Genomic DNA, 23,686 nt, shown 5'->3' with positions numbered 1-23,686 from the left:
TCCACTAACTCTAACCATTAGACCATACTGTCTCTTTGGATCTGGCATGGCAATGCTTTCATTGCACAGCAAAAGGTACTAGATTGTTTTTCTAAAGATAGCACAGAAAGGTATATTTTTTCAGCTTCTTTTCACCAGTTCACCAAATCAAATCAAATCAATCAAATCAAATCAATCAAAGACAGACCCAAATGAAATCCTAGTAACAGTAACAGTCATTTAAAAGAAAAGTTAACCATAACATTATAGGTTCATTCTTTTTCTTCACATGTAAACTCTGTATTTCCTGCATGTTCCTTGAGGAAAATTCTTTTTTATTGAATAGACATGCACAAAACTGCACATACATACACTGTTCAGAGCAGCACTTTAACTGAGAAATGAGTATATTTGGTCTTACCTGTAGTTCTAGTTCATAGAAAAGAAACATCAGGCAAAATTTATTTACATAATTATTTTTAAAACTTAAAGCAAAATCTTCCAGATACTTACTGTATTCTTTCTTGAATACAATGGTCCTTGTCCAATTGGCTGATGATTAATGTTTTCACTGAGATATAGTACCATTTGATTTTATTTTCAGAGTATGATTCCTATGAAATCTTTTAAGTTTATTATTTTTGCCTTGCACATAGTAGCTCCTCAAGATTTTGCTTTCAGAAGTTTTTTTTTTTAAATCACAATGGATGGATTGCTTTGAATGTTTAATATTACTGTTTTGTTGTTGGTGATAAATGTGCAAGAATTTTTTTGCATTCTCACATTTGAATAATTTAGTAATAAGTATATGAAAAATTCAAAATTTTATGCTTTTCTTATGAATTAATATTCTAGTATACTTCAAATGCAATTGAAAACTTTTAGAAACAAAAATGATTTTACTCATAAAATCCATCTGAAATGAATTTATATATTTCTATTAAAGAAATTATTAAAGATGCATTAAAATATACATTTTAAACTCCCTCTACTAAAGTCTTACTTCAGCATCTCTTCATGTTGTGGAGTTCTTAAAGGTTCTACCTGCAGAGTGCAAATTCTGGAAGAATCCTCCTGCCAGTTGGAGAGTTGTCATTTTTTTTTGTTTGTTTGTTTGTTTTTGCAAGGCAAATGGGGTTAAGTGGCTTGTCCAAGGCCACACAGCTAGGTAATTATGAAGTGTCTGAGACCGAATTTGAACTCAGGTACTCCTGACTCCAGGGCTAGCGCTCTACCCACTATGCAACCTAGCTTCCCCCAGTTGTAGAGTTTTTGAATTATAGACCTAGTTAAATGCTCCATATGTCATCTTAGGACCAGGATATCTAGAGAGGTTCAGCACTAAAGGGCTAACCATCACATGAAGAATGATTTGGTTATCAGCAAGTCATATATTCCTTTACTAACTCATAGGTCAATGAATGAGTACCTATACAAATGAAATCATTAATCCCTGAAATAATGAAAAAAAAGGCATTTTAATGCAACAATACAAATGAACAGGGAACAAAGCAGGCAAGGGTGTTATGCTTCAGTGGGAAATATGGAGGCATAAGACATCAAGAAAGTAGGGCATGGAGTATATGTAATCAAGGAACTAAGGTAATTCTAAAGACAAATTTACCTACTTCATAATTTTGCCCAGGGCTGGTCTGGCCTTCTGATCTGGTTAAGGTGACAAGACAAATGAATGTTCTGTCGACATAAGTATATTTAGCAACAAGACATCCAACTGAAAAATTCTTGCAAAGAGAAAAATGAGATTGGACAGTGCCTCCACTAAGAGATGAGGTGTTTATCTTGTACATAAATGAAGAAGTTTCAAGTTTAAACATTTTTTTCAACTGAAACTTGAGGATTTTTTGGTTCACGTCTTATAACTTGATTTCTTAAAGTGATAAGTTCCATGAACCTACATAGAGATAAAATAAAAACTGCAAAATATCATATGGAACAACACTACAGAAAGTTGCAAAGCATACATTAGTCTCTTCATTTTCTTATGCTACCAAGAGAATTAATAAAGCTGATGCAATTTGATTAGATTTGTTAAATTTCAGGAAAGTTTTCCAATGAGTTTTTGTTGCTATTGTTCAATAACTTTAGTCTTTTGCAAAAAATCTTCCCTAATGTCAAGATAATAAGAAATATTTTTAAAAAGAATGACTTTTTGAGACAATAAGAATAAACTAGGAAAACATGATTAGCTAACAAATTTCGAAATAAGGTAAAATATGTGTCTCGTGTCATACTATTTAAATTACAGATTTACAGATTCATGAAATCTTGGAAGTTGGAAGGGCCCTTTCATTTGATTCAATCTCCAACAAAGTGTAAGAATCGTTTTTTACAACATGCCCCACAGAAACATCCATCTGGTGCCACATCATTTATAATGGGAGGGAAGTCACTACTTCAAAAAATAATCTATTATAATTATAGTGAGATAAACCATAAAATGTTATATATAAATATCAGGTAATATTAGTACTAGAACAAATCTAATTAGTACAAATCTGACTCCATATAACTTCCAATCCCACTGGTACAGATTTTACCTCTTGGTGAACAATAAGGTGACTGAAATTTTCACTGCTATCTTGCCACTGCTTAGTTTTTCCTTTTCAGTTGAACAGCCCCAACTCATTCAATCATTCTTTACAGAATGTGGTTTTCAGATTCCTCCATTATCCTAATCACTATTCTCTGAGTCCTTTACATTTAATCAAAATTCCTGTTAAAGATTGGCATCTTAAAAACGGTCACTATTCCAGATGTGATCTGACCAGAACATCTAATACTACCCTTGATGTGGAGTCTATTCTTCTATTAATAAAGTTTAAGACTGGAGTAGGTCCTGTAGAAGTCACATCAAATTAGTGATTCATATTGAATCATTATAGTTAACTAAAACCCCCAGGTCTTGTTTGCATGAACAGTTGTCAAGCAAGATCTCCCACATCTTAAACTTATGCAATTGATTGTAAAATGGAGGGAGGGGGAAGAAGGTGATTTCTAAGGTCTCTTTCAACTCTAAATAAATAATCCTATGATCAGTCATAAAATCTACTCTGACTCAGCAGTGAGTTACAAAGGCTACAATAGATTCCATATTAATAGACAAGATTTCTTATTGCAATGTCACTTAACAGAACCTTTTCTCATAGTTCTCATCTGGTTCAGTTCTAACTCCCTGAAATAGTTTTCCACCTCCATCTCTCATGACAGACATACCACTATTTCTGAGGTCTCTACCTCTGTCCAATGAGCTCCTCATAAGGAGCATTCATTTGTGGAAGTACACAAGCTAGTCATGCTCACCTCTAATACGGCTCAGACTCTAACTCTCTGGATTATTTTTCCATTTTGTCCCTGTGCACAGGTATATTCTATTCATTCATAGCCTTCAGTGAATTCCCTTTCATAAGTTGCCTTCCCCATTGGAATGTAAGCTTCTTGAGGGCAAGGGTTTTCATTCTTTTTCCTTGTATTTATATTCTTAAGACTTGGTCCAGTGTCTAGATAAAAGTTTTAACTAATTTTTATATAATCTACCATACTATATATCCAATCTAGCCTCCAGTTGTGAATTAATTCTTTTATACACTTCTTCCTGAGAAGCCAAACTAACAAGGAATCATGATGAACCCTCATGATCTCTTTTCAACATCACAGAGTTACTTCCACTCATCTGGTAAGAAAGCATAGCCTTGGTTTGCCTCAACCTTCCATATGGCTATAGATACCCTTAGGGCAAAGATTATCTCTTTTCCTCCTTCATAGGTATTTCTGAATCAATAATCTAATACAGTGAATCCTCCAGGGTATTACTAATTCCTAGAAAAAAAATGAAAAATCCAGAGGAAAAAGTCCAGAGATAAGTACTTATCATTTGTGCCACCTACACAAAAAGATGTTTGCCTAAAATAGGCCAAGCTCTATGGTCTGTAAGGTCCATGTCTATATTTCTCAAGCTGTTTTTAGATGATGTCATGTTTTGTGGTCATCTTAAGTGTGAATGACTCTCTATAGATAACAGTATAATTTCTTCCCATGAGAGTTACTTAGGGCAATTAGGAAGTAATGGACCATCAGTTGTGTGGTTATTGGTATTATTCCTTCACAAGGTTTTGTGTAAGGGCTACTTAAAAGGCTATCGACCCACATTAAGCCCATCTCCATGAAAAATTCAGACAGTTATAGGATGTCATAATAATGGGGCTACCAAGGCCCCAAACATCAGTATTTTGTTACATTACTCAATAGAATTGAGCCCCCTTAAGTGCTAAGTAAAGGGTTCAATCAATCACGAGTATCATAAATTACTGGTAAAAATTCATGGTACTATGAAAGTATTACAAGAGTTTTAATTAAGGGGATTCACTATATATTTTAGAGCCATCAGCCCATTTGAGTTTGATAGAAGATATATTTTTTTAACATGTCATTGTGACAAAACTTTATGAGAAAACTGAAATATTCTCAAGGACATAGCATAGATTTATCCAGTGTCAGCAAGGATATAATTAGTAAAATAGTAAATAATTCCAGGGTATTAATCACCCTAGGGGACAAAGCCCAGTTTCAATAGTGTTCAAAAATATTATAGAAGCCTATTATTTTTCTCCAACCCTAACTCTTAGATTATAAAAACTCTATAAATCAAGTTTAGTATAAATTCAAACTTTTTTACATTATTCCCAAGCTGTCAGAAATCAATAGTTGTACACACACACACACACACACACACACACACAGAGAGAGAGAGAGAGAGAGAGAGAGAGAGAGAGTAGTTCTGAGTTATTTCAGTTCTATAATGAATATTTAGCCATATTTGTCCCCTTTCTTCAGAGAAAAAAGGAGAAGTGTCTATGTTGGCAAGCAAGGTGACAAAACAAGTTCCTTTTTCACTCTTCTGGCTCCAGATCCACACATGGTTTATTTATCTTCCTACCAGGCATAGATGTAGTCTCTGATACCTTCCTCTCAACATTGTGCTCATCACCTACATTTGTTCTATTCCATCCAGTGTAAATATCAGCCTCCTTACTGGAGGAGATAGAAGCAAAGTAGGAATTGATCAGTTCTATATATTGTTAAAATTACACCAACATAGCTTTAAAAACCTTTTTTGTTTGGTGTCCTTGGCATTTTCATAATCCATACTTCATTTTGGACTTTTTGACACTTTTTTTTAGTCTACATCATTTGTTAGTATTCATACTCACATAAGCAGACTTGTAAAGCATTTGGCTGGCTTCCTCACACATAAACTAATATTGGTTTTTGCAAATCCAGACATATCTTTTGTAAAACACACTGATGCCAGCATATAAGTGTTGTGGGAAATTTCTTATCAGGAGATTGATGTCTACCAGAAGTCTACTGCATTTGTCAATAAAAAGTTCATAACTTAAGACTCATTATCATACTCATAAATTGGAGTTCTTCAAAAGTGGTCTATTACTGTAAGTTCTGAGACTATACAGAGTTCAAATCTAAGTATGAATGTACGTTGTACATTCCAATCCACTGATACATTCTGAGAAGTACTAAACTGGACGTCACCAGTCGGAGATGCTTAGGAACACTAACCTATAACTAACCATAAGTTTGTACTACAGATGAGGGAAAAAAGAAGCTCTCAACATTCCATCCCATATGCCCCACCTATCAGAAATCTAGGTGTTCACTCTAGTAGGATTAACAGTGGTCTGTAACATAAAGGGAACATGGACAGTGATGTAAAAAATGCAGTTGAAAGTGTGGGACTTACAAGAAAGGTTATACCATTGGGATATAAATACAGTGCTTAATTGTCCATGGTGGACTGACAGTTAACATGGCTAAAGAATATCCAAGAAAAAGAATACTGATCAAGGAAAAGGGGAATGACTCCCAGGGAAACAACTACCTAGAGGAAACTCCATTGTTGAGGGAGAAGAAGTTGGAATTATATAATTGATTACAATACCAGTACCCAGTATTGTACTTTACTAAGTTAGCTGACATAGAGGATAAAACACTGGGCTTGAAGTCAGGAAGGCATGAGTTCAAATCTCATTCAGTAACTCACTACTTGTGAAACCCTGGGTAAATCACTTTAGCCTCTGTTTGACTCAATTTCCTCAACTGTAAAATGGATAATACCAGTACCTACCTTGAAAAGTTATTAGCATAAAACAAGATAATATTTGTTTTTTTTGTTTTTGTCTTAAAGGTGCTTAGCAGTGCCTGGGATATAGCAGGCATAATTGCTTCCCTTCCCTCTTGTTCTGTACCAGACAATAAACATTATTATACAATGTATAAGAAAGTTGTTCATACTAACCAAAGCTACCTTATTAATTGCCATGAAAGCATTCTGTGATGATTTTGGCTATTTGTGCAAAAAGAAATCTCTGGACCTCATCCAAAATAGTTATTACTAGATTAAGCTAGTACAAGTATGAAAGAAATATTAGAGCTATGCTCAAAGTGTTCAAACTGCTTATCTGAACAGCATAAACAAACACCTGCAAGTCTTTGGAGCTGGTGTGAATAGAATTCTTCCCTTTGGAAAAAATAAGTAAAACCTAAACAACATTTTAGTAGTGGTGGACCAGTTTATATGGGGGCTGCCCAAGTAGAAACCAATCAAGAGGCTTTTTTTGGTAATAAAGTGTTATGGAAAAAATATTTCTCTGTATATGATATCCTTGCTAGAAACCGTTCCATTGAAGATCAAGATTTTAACAGCAAACTACTGGAGTAAGTACTAAATGTAACAGAAATCAAGAAATTTATAACTACGTTTTATTATCCTTACAATTAGCAATATGTTTAGTCATGAATAAACAAAATGCTCTAGTTGTACATCTTCTGAATGTTCAAGACAGTTGGTAAGCAATATAGTATGACACTTGAATTTGCAGTTAAAAACATCAGCCAAGAAACAGAATACTTCTATGAAATGTTAAGAAAAACAGAAGGGGTCAGCTAGGTAGTGCAGTGGATGGAACACCGGGCCTGGGGTCAGGATGACCTGAGTTCAAATCCAGCTGCAGACACTTGATAATTACCTAGCTGTCTGATCTTGGCAAGTCACTTAATCCCACTGTTTTGTAAAAAAAAGAAAAAGAAAAAGAAAAAAGAAAAACAGAAGATGGTAAACCAAAGCTAATCTTCTACCAAGAAGTTGTGAGGTTAGATAATTTTCCAGTCTTTAAAATATTCCCTGAGAATAAATAAAGCCCTACAAAGATGATATATCAAAATAACCTGCTATTCTGGGGAAAGGACAGGAATCTCCATATGACTCAGCATATTATTTCAGTTGCCCTCAGTTTCCTTATCTGTGCAGTGAAAGGTTGTATTAGATTAAATCTATGTTTCCTTTCTAAATTTTATGATAGGGGTGGCTAGGTGGCATGGGGTGGCTAGGTGGCATAGTGGATAAAGCACCGGCCCTGGAGTCAGGAGTACCTGGGTTCAAATCTGGTCTCAGACACTTAATTACCTAGCTGTGTGGCCTTGGGCAAGCCACTTAACCCCGTTTGCCTTACCAAAAAAACCTAAAAAAAAAAAAAAACAAAAACTAAATTTTATGATATCCTTCATTTGGTCAGATAGTTTAGAGTATACTTTCAAAGTCTCTTTTTTCCTTTTATTCTTATTTAACAGTTTCACCCTTGGATATGCTATTCAGGTACAGTATGCCCTCTTTTATATCTATTTTTTTATTGGCTTTATTTCCTCTATAACAATGTCTTTATGGATATATTATAGTCATGGGTCCAATACTGCCAAGAATTGCTGGTAGTAAGGAGATCACACTTCCTTCCTTATGAAATTTAAATTCCATTTTATTTCATGTACTCCATATTAACTAGATAGCTGAGACTATAAACATTGTTGCTGAACTCTCTTATCTCTCATTTTCTTTTTTTGAATTACTAAGCACCTCCATTTACTGTTATTCTTATTTTTCTCATTCTATATTAGCCTCCAAGATGTGGCTTTTTTTCTGTTGGGGAGGGCATTTTCTCCCTTTTTCTTGAGTTTCAGTTTCAAATCTTCTTGACAAGATCACAGTGTCTTTCCTGTTTTGCTTAATTGGAATCCATTATTCTGGTATTAGAAATTAAATCCCCCAAATATTACATCCTGCCTAAACACCTAGATGTTTGATGATTTACTTGCCCAGGGCCACACAACCACTGCGTGGCAGAGGCAGGACCTGAAAACTAGCTGTTCTTGACTCTAGGGTTAGCTCTCTTATGACACTGCCATGATGCCTCACCTAGCCACTCACCATGTTGCCCTAAAAGGTCTGCCTCACAGACCTTATAGTTTTCCTTTATCTCTGATGATTCAAAGTTCTTTTTCTGCTAGCTTTTGTTCTTCTAGTTTTCAATTTTTTGGCACTAAGTGAATTTCACCACCAACTTGCTTCAAAATCTTTTTTTCTTCTTTGCTTTCCTGACTTTTGTTCTTCCACTCTGCCTAGGAATTCTTCATTTGCTCCAATAAGGCAGATGCATTCCTGAAACCCTTTCTTTTCCTCATCTGGAAGGGATATTAGGTATTGGGGTTTTTTAAAATTAATTAGTAGCTCATGTAATTTGGAATCACTTCATATATAAAGATAAATATAACTCAGACCCTAAATGTTTCCTGGGGATGAACTCTTTAAGGTTCTTCTAGGAGATTCCCCTGTTTGACTACCAGGGCAAACTACCTACTTCTGTACCTATTCACCACCAAATTCTTGAGAAAGTGATACAAGAGAGGCTAAATGGTAAAAGAACTGGACTAGGAGTCAGAAAATCAGGGTTCTAGTTCTAGCTGTCACTTATCAACTCAAAGACCCTGAGAAATTGATTTAACCTTTCTGAGTTTTTAACAGATTTTTCACTTTTGAGTAATAATACCATTCCCATTGTTTTCTTTCCAGCATTACTGTGAAGTTAAAATGAAATAATCTACATAAAAATGATTTGAATTTTAAACACTAGTCACTGCATCAAAATGAGATATAGTCAGTCTTCTATTCTTTTCCTCTTCTAACCTTTGATAATCTCTATGACAATCTAAAAAATAAATCTATAATTGTCATCTGCCAGATATAAAGTCAAATTTCACAGATGACTTTGACAGCAAAATGCCAAAATACTCCATTTTTATTTTTATTATCTCTTTCTTCCACACTTTTTGCCATTATTTCAAAGACAAAACTCTTAGATCATTTTAAGTCCCAAACCACATAAAATAAATAGGTACTAGGGACTTGATTATATAACTTCCTTTGAACATATGTCTGGTGGGTTTTTTAACTATCCAATCAGAGATGCAATGTGGTAAAGACAGTAGATTGGGAAGATCCCCAAGTCCTAATTCTAGCATTTATCAACAAGTGATGTGAACTGAATTTTATCAGACTCAGTTTCTCTACCTAAGGGGAGTGATCTTTTTGATCTGAGTAAGACTAGATGACCTTTCAGGTTACTTCCAGTTCTTATATTCAATTTTTCTGTGATCTAATATTTCTTCAGAATAATAGTAACAAGGGCATCTAGGTAGTACAATGAATAGCATACCAAACCTGGAGTCAAAAGGACCTGATTTCAAATTCAGCCTCAGACACTTAATAATTACCTAGCTGTGTGACCTTAGGCAAGTTACTTAGCCCCACTGCCTTGCAAAAACAAAAAAAATAAAAAAAAACATATTAACAACTGAACAGAAAAAAAGTCTATTTTGGTACTTTTAGCTCTATGGGGACTGAAAGCAAACTACCCTATATAGCAACACATGATCTTGAGTTTATTAATAAATCACAAACAGGTCTAATCTCATAGAAGTCATAATACATCTCTCTATATAACATGTTAAAGCTTCTTAGATTTTTTTCCTCTGAACAATCAAATGGCATATAGAGTATATAAAAACCCCAAATTTTTGCTTTTAAAGACAAATCAATGATCTAGATAATCCTTCTCCCTTAGGTTCAGGCAACTAATATAAGATATCCAACTTGCCCAGTTTTCACTGTTTAAAATATGAATAAGATTTCCCAGGGTTTGTGAGTATATATATATATATATATATATATATATATATATATATATATACGCATGTGTATATGTGTATTTTAAATATGTATTTTAATGTATAATCTATAAATCCTGCTGTAATAAATATTTCATTAGCTATCCTAAAATATGCATAATATATTCACATATATTATATATTTATCATATATGACATTTTAAAATGAACTTACTGCAAAATTTTAAGAAGCTATTATTTAATCCATTTGTGTACTGTTCCAACTTATACAAATCCTGATCATTGCTTGCCTCCGTATATGGCTTCATAAATTCTTATGCACCAATCACCAGTGTCTCCTCCTTCTTCCTACCCCCCCCAAAACAAAACCTGCCAAAATTTTCTTATCTTATGATCAACTCTTTACTGATAGCTTATCTAAATATAGGTACTCTAACTCTTGGATGAAAATACATTATAATCCCATTATTGGGCCCATACCCAAAATTCTTTTCTCAATTTAGTAGACCCCATAAGACTTTTCATTCTGTTAACAGTCAATAATAGCTCACATTTATATAGTGCTTACTATGTGCTAGGAACCATAATTCACAAATATCATTTCACCTGATCTTCATAACAATCCTGGGAGGTAGGTAATATCATTATCCCCATTTTTGCTGATAGTAAGTGTCCAACACTGGATTAGAACTAAAGTTTCACTGATTCTGGTCCAGAGCTCCATTCACTCACCACCTCACCACCTCAGTTGATGTAGCCTTCCAGATCACAACCTCTCTGAGATTCAGTTTCTTCATTTGCAAAATGATATGAGTTAGATTAGATTTATAAGAACATATTCTAACTCTAAATTCTATGCTCCTATTAACACAGAATTATGTCTAAGTTGCAATGAAGCAGGACTTTTAGCAGGGGTTATAAATTAAATAATGACAAGTAATTAACTCAGGATTAATCCAATGAACTTGGTAAAGCCTTAAATATAACAGTAACAGTTTCACCACTTGCTTAAACCCATGAAAAGTAACTACTTTGCTTTTGTTTTTCAGATACTGCATCCAGATACACGTAATTAAAGCTATCATTCTGAAAGTGAAAATAAAGATGTAAATTTTCTCCAGTTTCTGTAAGTCCAACATGAGACCAATGGACAAAATGTGGCTGGGTATGTATAGCAGCCCATTTGGAATTTTTAGAAAATACATTTTTTTCATAATTAGTAAGCATACAAGTCACAAGTCTATATACCTAAAGTTTCTGGTCATGATAAGTGATGTGTGTGCCCACCTGGTTCTGAAAAAGTACAATCTATTCCCATCACTTCTCAGAAGTATTTAGTATGATAAATACCATTACTCTTGTTGAATTGCCTACAATTGGCCAGAACCCAATCTAGAGCTATACATTTTTATAGACACAAAGTTAATAAAAATTTTAAAGAAAATCCAAATTTTTGAATAGCTAATGAGCTATTCTTTTTCATTGCTGTCCACATGTGGTCAACATATTTGTGAATTTTTGGTCATGTGGCTCACTACTGGGAAAAGATATGGGAAAGAGCATTGGGTTTTGATTCTGGAAGATCTGAATTCAAATCCAGTTTCCGGCATTAACTAGCTATGTGATCCTGGGCAAGTCACTAAACCTGCTGCTTGCCTCAGTTTCCTCAACAGTAAAATGAGAATAATAAAGCACCTGCCTCTCCAAATTTCTGGGAGGATCGAATAAGATATTGTCTATAAAGTATCTGGCACATAGGAGATGCAACTCTGTATATCTCCATTAACTTTTTATCTACATACTTACTTGATTTTGTTTTATTGTTTGCTTTTCTTCAAAGACTATAACAATATTCCATGTTGTGTAAATTGTTTAGGGAGAAATATCTTCATATCACTTGGCCTCTACATTGATTGTCCAACTTTATAAGTCTAAGAAATAAAGCTGGAGCTAAAAATGATAGAGTGGATAAAAACCTCAACCAAACTCACCTAACATTCCCCTCCATGAAACTTTAAAATAATGCCCCAAATCAAATTCTGGAGTGGTAGAGCCAACAAAAGATCAGAGGCTGACCCAGAGCCCATATGGATGAAACATCAATGGTGGGACTAGGAAATGAAGATCAAAGCAGCAGCTTTAGGAGTTCTCAAGCCAGACACAATCACACCACCTAAGAAGCACCAAAAACTTCCAAACTCCCAGAATTAGCTCTGAATATATAGGAGTGCAAAAGGCCTACACCCTGAGAGTGTTCCTCCCCCCCACTCTCCATGCCAGGAACAAAGCTCAACATTAACATTAAGTTCCAAATCAAGAAGCAAGGTGAGAAAAAAATGAACAAACAACAACAATAATCTGATCATAATAAGCTACTATGGTTACAGGAAAGATCAAGATATAAACCCAGAAGAAGACAATGAAGTCAAAATAGTGACAAGCAAAGCCTCAAAGGAAAAAAATGTGAATTAGACACAACCCCTTCAAAAATTCTTTTTTTTTAAAGATACACTCTTTTATTTTTTTTAGGTTTTTTTTGCAAGGCAAATGGGGTTAAGTGGCTTGCCCAAGGCCACACAGCTAGCTAATTATTAAGTGTCTGAGACCTGATTTGAACCCAGGTACTCCTGACTCCAAGGCCGGTTCTGTATGCACTGTACCACCTAGCCACCCCCCCTTCAAAAATTCTTAGAGAGCTAAAAAATAATTTTCAAAATCAAATTAGAATGATAGAGGAAAAATTAAGAAGTGAAAATAAAGGAAGAAATTGTTAAAAATATCATTAACATTTTGGGAAAAGAGGCACAAAAATATCTTAATAAAATAATTTTTAAAAATTCTTAAAAACTAGAACTGATCAAATAGAAAAAGAAGCACAAAAATTCACTCATAAAAATCACTTCTAAAAAAAGCAGAATTGGCCAAGTGAAAAGGGGGCACAAAAGTTCACTGAAGAAAATAAATCCTTAAAAATAAGAGGTGAGACTCTATGAGACATCAAGAAACAATAAAACAAAGTCAAAAGAATGAAAAGTAGGCTAAAAAGTGAAATTTTTCATTGGAAAAACAACCTATTTGGAAAATAGATCAAGGAGAAATAATTTAAGAATTACTAGGTTACCTGAAAGCCATGGTCAAAGAAAGAACCTAGACATCATATTTTAAGAAATTATTAAGGAAAACTGCCTCCAATATGATAGATGCATAGGGTAAAATAGAAATTCCAATGATCACCACCTGAAAGAGGTTCCAAAATTAAAATTCCCAGGAATAGCATAATTAATAGCATGGCTTCCAGGTCAAGGAGAAAATATTATAACAGCCAAAAAAAAACCAATTCAAATTTTGTAAATTCATAATCAGAATCACATGGCATTTAATGGTTTCCATGTTAAAAGACTGAAGGGTTCTGGAAGGCAAAAGGGCTAGAATTACAACCAAGAATAATCCACCCAGCAAAACCAAATATAATCTCCTTCAAGGGAAAAACATGTATTTAATGAAATAGAAAACTTTCAAGTATTCCTGATGAAAAGACCAGAGCTGAATAGAAAATTTGTCTTTGAAATGTAAAACTCAAAAGAAGTATAAAAAAGGCAAACATTAATGAAAAATCATAAAGTACTCAATAAGGTTAAACTGTTTATATTCCCACATGTTAAGATGTTATATATAACTCCTAAGAGCTATATTATTCTTAGAACAATTAGAAGGATTTCCTTAGACAGAGGGCATAAGAGAGAGTCAATTATGTTGGAATGATGTATACAAAGAAAAGGCTAGGCAAGAGAAGGATGCCCTGGGATAAGGGGAAGGAAGAGTAGGAATGAGGGAAATTTTCTCACATAAAATAGGTGTGCAAGAAAGAGCTTTTACAATGGAGGAGGTAATGGTATTAGGGAGGATAGGCAATGCCTAAACCTCACTCACATCCAACATAGGAGAGTAAGGAGGCAAGAGAAGGGTGTGATAAAAGGGAGAACAGATAAAAGAAGGCCACCAGTGAGCAGAAGCATAATAGACTTTAGAGGAGAATCAGGATAGAGAGAGGATAGATTCATAGGAAAAAATAGGATGGAAGGAAATGCACTGCTAGTGATCATAACTGTGAATGTGAATGGGATGAATGCATTCATAAAATGAAGAGTATAGTAGAATACATTAGGAACCAAAATCTAACAAGATATTATTTATGAGAAACACACTTGACACAGAGAGACATACACAGAGTTAAAATAAGAAGCTGTAGTATAATCTATTATGCTTAAACTGAAGTAAAAAAGGCAGGAGATCTCAGACAATGCAAAAGCAAAAATAGGCCTAAGAAAAAGTGATAAGAAGAAAAACTATATCTTGCTAAAAGAAAACAGACAATGAAATAATACCAATATTAAACATATCTTATCAAATGACATAGCATCCAAATTCTTAAAGGAAAAGTTAAATGAATTACTGGAGGAAATAAACAGTAAAACTATACTAGTGGGGACCTCAACTTTCTTCTATCAAAGCTAAATAAATCTAAGCACAAAATAAATAATAAAGAAGTCAAGAAGTTTTTTTTTTTAGAAAAGTTATCGATATGACAGCCCTCTGGATAAAACTGAATGAAAACAAGAAAGGAATATACTTTTTTTTCTCAGCTATTCATGTTCATGATACCTTCACAAAAACTGACCATGTATCAAACCTCACAACCAAATGCCAAAAAGCAGAAATATTAAACCCTTTTCAAACCATGAGGTGATAAATTTACATTTTTATTTACAATGTTATATTTAATAAAAGGTTGCCAAAGCATAGATTAAAAATTATTTGGAAATTAAACAATCTAATCCTAAAGAATGAGTGGATCAAAGAACAAATCATAGAAACAATCGATCAGGGGGTGGCTAGGTGGCGCAGTGGATAAAGCACCGGCTCTGGAGCCAGGAGTACCTGGGTTCAAATCCAGTCTCAGACACTTAATAATTACCCAGCTGTGAGGCCTTGGGCAAGCCACTTTAACCCCATTTGCCTCGCAAAAACCTAAAAAAAAAATCAATCATTACATTAAAGAAAATGACAACCATGACATTCCAACATTCATGGGATGCAGCCAAAGCAATATTTAGAGGAAATTTTATATTGCTAAATGCAAACATCAGTAAAAGAGAGAAGAGTAACTCAATGAATTGGCCATGCAACTACAAAAAAAAACTGTGGAAAGAACAAATTTAAAATCTCCAATTAATTAAACATCAAATTGTATAGCTTGAAAAATCAAATGAGAGATTAATAAAACTGAAAGAAAACCACTGATTTAATAAATAAAACTATGAGGTGATTTATGAAAAAATAAAATAAACCATTGGTTAATTTTATTAAAAAGACAGAAAACCAAGTTAACAGTAACAAAAGTAAAAATGGTGAATGCACCACCAATGAAGATGAAATTAAAGCAATTATTAGAAATTATTTTGACCAATTATATGACAGTAAAACTTACAATCTAAGTGACATGCATAAATATTTACAAAAATATAAACTGTTCAGATTAACTGAAAAAGAAAAATAATATTTAAATAACTATATCTTAGAAAAAGAAACTGAACAAGTTACCAATGAGCTGCCTAGGAAAAAATCCCCAAGACTTGATAGATTTAAAAGTGAATTCTACTTTATTTAGAAACAACTCAGGGCAGCTAGGTGGTGTAGTGGAAAGAACACCAGCCCTGAAGTCAGGAGGACCTGAGTTCAAATCCAGTCTCAGTCACTTAATAAGGACCTAGCTGTGTGACCTTGGGCAAGTCACTTAACCCTAATGCCATGCAAAGACCAAAAAACAAACCAAAAAAAAACCCAACTGTGTGAAGTCATTCCCTTTCAGTAACAACAATAATTCATACAGTGACAGAAAATGAGACAAAGAATGCTAAGCAGGACACAATTTTCAAATAACTTAGAGATATTCATCTAATTTGCCACCATAAATCTGAGATCCTTGATCAATTATCAACAAGCCAACAAACAGAAACACTTTTGTATTGGCCCTCCATGCTACCAATGAAATGATAAGAAATAAGGAAACTGTAGCTCAATAGAAAAAAAAGTGACTCAGACTTTTCCTTGAGAATCCTCCTTCAAATGGCAAAGAAGAAAGTTGGTTTTACTTTTTTTTTCAAGGCAAATGGGGTTAAGTGGCTTGCCCAAGGCCACGCAGCTATATAATTATTAAGTGAGGCCACATTTGAACTCAGGTCCTCCTGACTTCAGGATCAGTGTTCTATCCAATGCACCTCCTAGCCACTCCAGAAAGCTGGTTTCCAGAGCTACCAAAGACCAGGAAACATCTTTCATAGAGTATTCAGTCATCTCATCCTACAGTGATCATGATATAAATTTTAAAAAGGGAATGCAAAGAAATTAACTACAGGCTGAAATCTAAAATCTACTTCAGAAAATAGGAAAAACTGAAATTCTATGAAGAACTCGGTGAGATCCTTTTAATTAAGACACTAGAAGGCTTAATACTTAGTGATTTCATTGAAAAGATGAGGCTAAGGGACAGAGCTGATTCACACATCTGTATAATACCTTGTTAACTAATCGTTTGCTTTTTGTTAAGACATAATTGGTTTCATTTTTGTGTGATATTATTTACTTCTCTTTATGTACAAGGCCTTTCAAATATCTTCTTGAAAAATAAAGTGTCCACTATATGAAGGCAAGACTTCTGTACAGTCTTTAAACCTTTAGCGTCTTTCATTTTTTTATTTTAATGATATATTTATTTATATTCATATTATTATAATAATCTTATTGTGAAAGTAAACATAAATCTCCCTTCTCCCCCCAGAAAAAACAAAGAAACCACAAGAGAAATGAAGCGAGAAGAAAAAAGTATACTTTTGTCTGTGTTCAGATACTACTGACTTTGTCTCTGGAATGGGATATATTCTTTTTTTTTAGGTTCTTTTTTAGTTTGTTTTTTTTTTTTTGCAAGGCAATGGAGTTAAGTGGTTTGCCAAGGCCACATAGCTAGGTAATTATTAAGTGTCTGAGGCCGGATTTGAATCCAGGTACTCCTGACTCCAGGGCCGGTGCTCTATCCACTGCATCACCTAGCTGCCCCAATACATTCTTTATCATAAGAGAAATTGCTTCAATATTTTCCCATAATTGCTATTGTTAATTATATTATCCTTCATTCCATTCCTCCTCACTCCCATTTATTCTTTCTCTCTCCTTTCACCCTGTCCCTCCTCAGAAGTGTGTTGTATCTGACTACCCTCTCCCACAGTCTTTCCTCTCTTCTATTGCCTACTCCCCTCCCTCTGTCCCCTGTTCCCTTTCTCCTATCCCTTTCCTCTCATTTTTTCCTCTAGGGTAAGACAGACTTCTATACCCTATTGAATGTGTATGTTATTTCCTCTCTAAACCATTTCTTTTTTTTAGGGTTTTTTTTTAACTCAGATACTCCTCACTCCAGGGTCAGTGCTCTATCCACTGTGCCACCTAGCCATCCCTCTCTAAGCCATTTCTGATGAGAATGAAGGCTCACCCATTCTCCCTCACCTTCCCCCCCTTCCACTCCACTGCAAAAGCTTTTCCTTGACTTTTATGTGAAATATCTTAGCCCATTTTTCTTCTTGTTTCCCTTTCTTCCAGTACATTCCTCTTTCACCATTCCCATGCAGGAATACAGGCAGTTCAACATCATTAAATCCCTCATAATTAACCCTTTTTGTCTACCCTCTCTATCTCTCGTCTGAGTCATGACTTGGAGATCAAATTTTCTTTTCAGCTCTGAAAAGTCTGAAAGTCCCCTGTTTCACTGAATGCCCATCTTTCTCCTTGAAAGAAGATGTTCAGTTTTTCTGGGTAGTTGATTCTTTGTTGCATTTCAAGGTCTTTTACCCTTTTGGGATATTATATTCCAAGTCCTATGAGTCCTTAATGTAGACAATGCTAAGTCCTATGCAATTTTAACTGTAGAGCCACAGTAGCTGAACTGTTTCTTTCTGGCTGCTTGAAATATTTTCTCTTTGACTTGGGAGTTATGGAATTTGGCTATAATATTCCTGGGAATTTTGAGGGGATCATTTTCAGTAGGTGATCAGTGGATTTCCTCAATTTCTATTTTACCCTCTGCTTCTAGGATCTCAGGGAAATTTTTCTGGATTATTTCTTGAAAATGAAGCCTAGGCTCTTTTTTGGTCATGACTTTCCAGTAGCCCAATCCTGGATCTGTTTTCCAGTTCAGGTGTTTTTCCAATGAGATATTTCACATTTCCTTATAGTTTTTCATTCTTTTGGTTTTGTTTTATAGTTTCTTGATTTCTTGCAAAGTCATCAGTTTCCTTTAGTTACATTCTACCACATTGGAATGAGTTATTTTCTTAATAGAGCCTTTTTGTCTCCTTTTCCAACTGGCCAATTCTGATTTTTAAGGCATTCTTCTCTTCATTTGCCTTTTAGACTGCTTTTTACATTTGACCTAAACTAGTTTTTAACATGTTATTTTCTTCAATATTTTTCTTCATCTCCTTCACCAAGTTGCTGACTTGGTTTTCATGATTTTCCTGTACCACTCTCATTTCTCTTCCCAATTTTTCCCCTAACTCCCTTACTTGACTGTCAAAATCTATTTTGAGCTCTTCCATAGTCTGAGACCAATTCCTATTTCTCTTGAAGGCTTTGAATACAGAAGTTTTGACTTCATCATCTTCTGAGTATATGTTTTCATCCTCCATGGGACCAAAGTAATTTTCTATGATCAGATTCTTCTTTTTCTATTGTTTGCTCATTTCCTCAGTCTATGACTGATTTACTAGACTTCCAAAGCTTTGGGGGGTTTGGGGACACCCCCTCACCTTCCTTCAAGGTCTTATGAGAAGCTCTGACTGCTCTCCTGGCCTGTGTTCTGGTCTGTGTATGACCACATGCACTCTCCTCTGCCCTGGAGCTGTGAAGAGAGTCCCTGCTCCACTATGGTAATGTGGGGGCCCAACTGTGACCAGGATCTGAGTATGGGCAAAGCAACAGAGTCCTGTTCCAGGTATAGCAGAAAGACTTCTGCAGTCTCTCCCCATCTCCTTAATGTCTATGGGATGAGCATTCTGGAAGTAGCTGCTGGGTGGTTCTGCAGGTTCCCATGGCTACCCTGAGGCTAGCACTGGCCTGGGCTCTGTACACTCTCTACTCACACAGTGGAGTTCTCCTACTGACCCTCCAAGCCAATCTGATGATTCCCAGGTCAAGAAGTCTGGAAACCACTCCACTGCCATGGACCCAGGTGCCTCCAGGCATCCAGGCACCCCCACTAGCTGTTCCTGGAAAGCTAGAGCTGGTTTACTCCAGTGGCAGGGCTGTGGCCCCACTGTGCCACAGTTTTTTCCAAACCCCAGTTCAGTGACTAGGATATTGTTTTACTCAGTTTTTCTGTGAGTTCTGCCCCTCTAAAATTTGGTTAGTCATAATTTGCCTCTTTCATTTCTTAAACTTAATCATATTTTCCAAAATAGTTTTTTCTATCTTCCCAAATCTTTGAAAAATCAAAATTTGGTATAACACAAAAGGCAATGGAGAGATAATGGAATGTAAATGGGTAGGTGAATCTAGGTAGAAAATTTAAAGAATCTAAAAAACATAAATTCAGATTTTCAATTTCTTTATCTATTGGCTCTTCCCTTGCTTCTCACAAACATGCCCAGATGTCCTTCATCTTAGGAAAGAAAATTTCAAGCTACCTTCCTACATTTCTCCTCTCACTACCAAACTCTTAGAAAAAGCTATCTATATTCACTGACTCACTACCTTCACTCTTATGTGGTCTTCAATACCAAAGGACAACTCCAGTTAAAAAAATATTAACAATTTGATTTTTGATCCTATAAGCCTAAATTAAGCTGCTTTCTCCCAAATCATCAATTTCCTCCCTACTTAAATCCAATACTATCTTTAGTTCTCATCATTCTTGACCCCCATAAACATCTGACTGCTGACTACCCTCTATCTCATTGACACTTCCTCCTTAAATTTTCCTGACATTACACTTTCCTGGTTCTCCTCCACTTGGCCTACACTTAGTCTACTTCTCAATCTTTTTTGCTTGATCATCATTCATCTTCTTGCATTCTTTGCCTGAGAATATTATGAACTTGTCCTGACCTCTTTTCTCTCTCTAACCATCCTATTTTTCAGTGATCTCATCAACTCCCAAGGGTTCTAACTACTATCTCAATTCATATGATAAACTGCCTGAACTCAAAAGCATCTGAGAAAGAAGCAGAAACTTTCTGCTTAGAAACATTGCTCTAAATTACTTTTATAATTTAGTGTGGTGAAATACAGAGATTCTCAAAGTGTGGTCTATGAACTTCTCTCTGGAGGTTCTCAACATAATAGCTAAATTTCCATTTTAAATCACATTATTCTATCAGAGAACCCAAAACTGGAGTGAAAAAATACTTTTATCTTTTTTACTTATAAGCTGGGTCAAGAGGCAATTAACCAGAGATATAAGGAACAATTATCCAGAGTCCAGTATTATAAAAGTGTCTAAGAAGAGGTGAAGTGACCATGGTTGGGAGAGAGTAGAACTAACAATAACAAATAACAAGAGCAGAAAAACCATTTGTTTTAATCATTCATGTAATATATTCTCCTAATGAAATATAAAATTTAGCTTGGCTATTTAGTTTTAAACAACATAAATCAGAGAATTTTAAATCACTTTATTAAAATAGAATAATATGGCATTGTATTTAGGTGTCATTTATTCTTGCAAATAAGCTTTTTTTTTATTTTCCTTCTATGAACTATTTTTTTAAATTACATAATATTTAAAGTAAAAAAACCATTAAAATAAAAAGAATCTCATTTTTGTCTAATTCAGAAACAGCTGAAAAGTGAACCTTTATACATGACTAATACATTACACATGGTACAGAGATCTACCATAAGTAAAATTGAGAGGGGGGAGTGACTACCAATAAAATCATGCCAAAATCTCCCTAGTTTTCCATTTCCTTCCAAGAAAAAAATGAGAGATATCAGGGTGTATAGCCAATTACACATTCATTTAGATGCCAATACTATTTTAGGATCATATCCTAAGTACAAAATTTTGAAGCATGTCATAAAATACAAAATATATAATACATTACTGATTTTAAAAACAGCAAAGAAAATTAAATTTTTTGCTACAGTCTCAATCAGACACTGGAATATTTGATCTTGAGGAACTAAAAATGGCTTGAGACAGGGAATTAACATATAATATGCACATACTGGTCCTTTGAGATAGAACTGTATAAATACATTTTGCAGCCTTCTCTTGTCCAAAGCTTCCTGCTTTGAATCTCTGAACCCATCAGAGCAACAAGTAAACTCTTTCCTCTTTCCATCAGATAGGAAAAAAAAGCAACTTGACAAGTATATAAATAAGATTTTTCCTCATTCTCCCTCTACTATTTGTCAAACAGAAGATGGCCTGATCATTTGCAAAGGCAAGGAAAACTGAGAGATAGTAAGTGTGTGGGGGTTTAAGTATCTGCATTGATAGAAGAAGAATCAAGAGTGCCATTAAAAGAAAATTTAGTGATTGGCTAAGGAAGGGACCAGGTAAGCAGAAGGAGGGGGCAGGAATGTCTTGGGAGGAATGTCTAAGTTTGCTCTGATTATTTGTGCACTGAGTAGAGGAAGGAGTGATCAGAGGTTAAGGAGTGGAGAGCATCATGAAACTCAGGAATAGTGAGTAATGCATTTCTCTCTTTTTGTTTAGTGTGCCAACGTATAATATTTTTCCTTTGTCTTGGTTTTTAAAAAAAATAGGATCCAGTCTTATCCTACTGACAGAACTTGTCCTTCACTGTTCCCTAACACAAACCCTACGATCAGTCAACTCCCTACTGCCAACTCCTATCTCTCAGTCTCACAAATGTTATATTCATTCTCTCAGTCAATTGATAAGTACTTATTAAACAACTAGCATGTGTATGGTATAGTGCAAGGTTATGAAGACAAAAAGATAAAAGTGAAATAGACCCTGTCCTCAAGGAGCTCACACTCTACCATAATTTACTGTTCTATGTATACATATATAGATATATATTATATGTACATATAATATATTGTATGTACATATAATATATATGATATAGTATGTTATATATATGATGATATATAAAAGATGAAAGAATGAATTGCTATATGGTCATAAAATTACAACAATATTACAAAGTGAATTAGCATGACATCTATATCACATCATTTTGAGAAGACTATGAAATGAAAACTATTTTTAAATATTCTGGGTTTGGAGACTTGAAGAATGAGGATTTATAGGGTGACATAAAAAGATGAGAGGATGAATTGCATATATAGTCATGAATTTAAAACAGTAATACAAAGTGAATACTGTTTACATCAACTAAGAAGGAAATGCAATTTCTGTTTATTTAGAGTTGTGTCTATCATTACAAACATCTGGGCCAACACATTTGGTTTTCACTGTCCTATTTGGGGGATACACTTTAAGCACTTCAAATTACTTGTTGAAGAAACACTCTGATCTGAACCATAAACTTGGAAAACGTGTTATGCTACAGAGTTCAGCTATCTGTCCGGTGCAGGTTTTCCTATTAACAGAATCATTTGTCAAGTACATCAAGGATATTTTCATCAGGAAAGAATACAACTTCTCTCAAAGAGAGAACAACCTAGATTAGAACAACAAGATTAACTTGTTCATTTTGTACTTTTCCTGAGACAGAGTAGAGGGTTAGAGGGATTGCTACTGTGAAAGACTTCGCTTCTGGTATGTCTCATAGATATTTGTGCTTTCTCAGTATCTTAGACTCATAAGATTTAGAGATAATCTAGACTGACCCACTCCTTTTCCATATGAGGAAACAGGACCAAAGAAATTACAATTTGTTCTTCTCTATGCAACTAGTAAAACAAAGAGTCAACACTCAAAAACCCCTATGTCCTGGGTTTGGGGGTGGGGGTTTCAGTCCATCAATTGAATGTGCAGAATTTTATCTAAATGACATTTGGTTTGGAAGTCATATGCAAATTTGTACAGGTGCTTAAAGATTGATTAATCCCTGGGTACCAATTACAATTTCTGGTTGATTTAAATTTGAAGAAGTATAATCTCATAAGTGTGGTCACTACCTCCCTCCATTGATGCACCTCACTACTTTTCATTCCATGTGATTCCTGTGTAATATTTTATCATAAATCTCCAACAGAACATAAATTTGATTGACTAAAGGGCTTCCTCTGTAAGCTCTCTGTTGTTTGAAATTCACAACAATCACAACCAATTACAGGTCACAAATTAAGGGTCACAAATATCTGCAATGAAGATACTTTGAACCCCACCTTTTATACTCAAATTAACATGGGCAATATGCTTTAGAATATATATATGTGTGTATGTGTGTGTGTGTGTATGTATGTATATGTATATAAACCACCACGTGGCGCAGCTAGGTGGTGCAGTGGATAAAGCACCGGCCCTGGAGTCAGGAGTACCTGGGTTCAAATCCGAGCTCAGACACTTAATAATTACCTGTGTGGCCTTGGGCAAGCCACTTAACCCCATTTGCCTTGCAAAAAAACTAAAAAAAAAAAAATAAGGCAACCTTTGGAATAGAAACTGGGA

The 23,686-nt window shown here is 34.8% G+C and overlaps 1 protein-coding gene and 1 long non-coding RNA gene across 5 annotated transcripts in view; one reads left to right on the top strand and one right to left on the bottom strand.

Annotated features, from left to right (window-relative positions):
• The window catches only part of LOC141487794 (uncharacterized), a 125,529-nt gene extending 113,549 nt beyond the window's left edge, over positions 1-11,980 (top strand). The window contains exons 4-5 of the long non-coding RNA XR_012468515.1: positions 11,079-11,194; positions 11,906-11,980. This is a non-coding gene — a long non-coding RNA (uncharacterized LOC141487794). The remainder of the gene's footprint in view (positions 1-11,078; positions 11,195-11,905) is intronic.
• FIG4 (FIG4 phosphoinositide 5-phosphatase) overlaps positions 1-23,686 on the bottom strand; it is a 147,499-nt gene that overhangs the window by 5,248 nt on the left and 118,565 nt on the right. The window lies entirely within an intron of this gene.

This window comes from Macrotis lagotis, chromosome 5 (genome assembly GCF_037893015.1).
Source record: "Macrotis lagotis isolate mMagLag1 chromosome 5, bilby.v1.9.chrom.fasta, whole genome shotgun sequence".
In the NCBI taxonomy this organism is placed as follows: Eukaryota; Metazoa; Chordata; class Mammalia; order Peramelemorphia; family Peramelidae; genus Macrotis; species Macrotis lagotis.
Note: the sequence above shows the minus strand (reverse complement) of the source record. Positions and strands in the feature narration are given on the sequence as shown.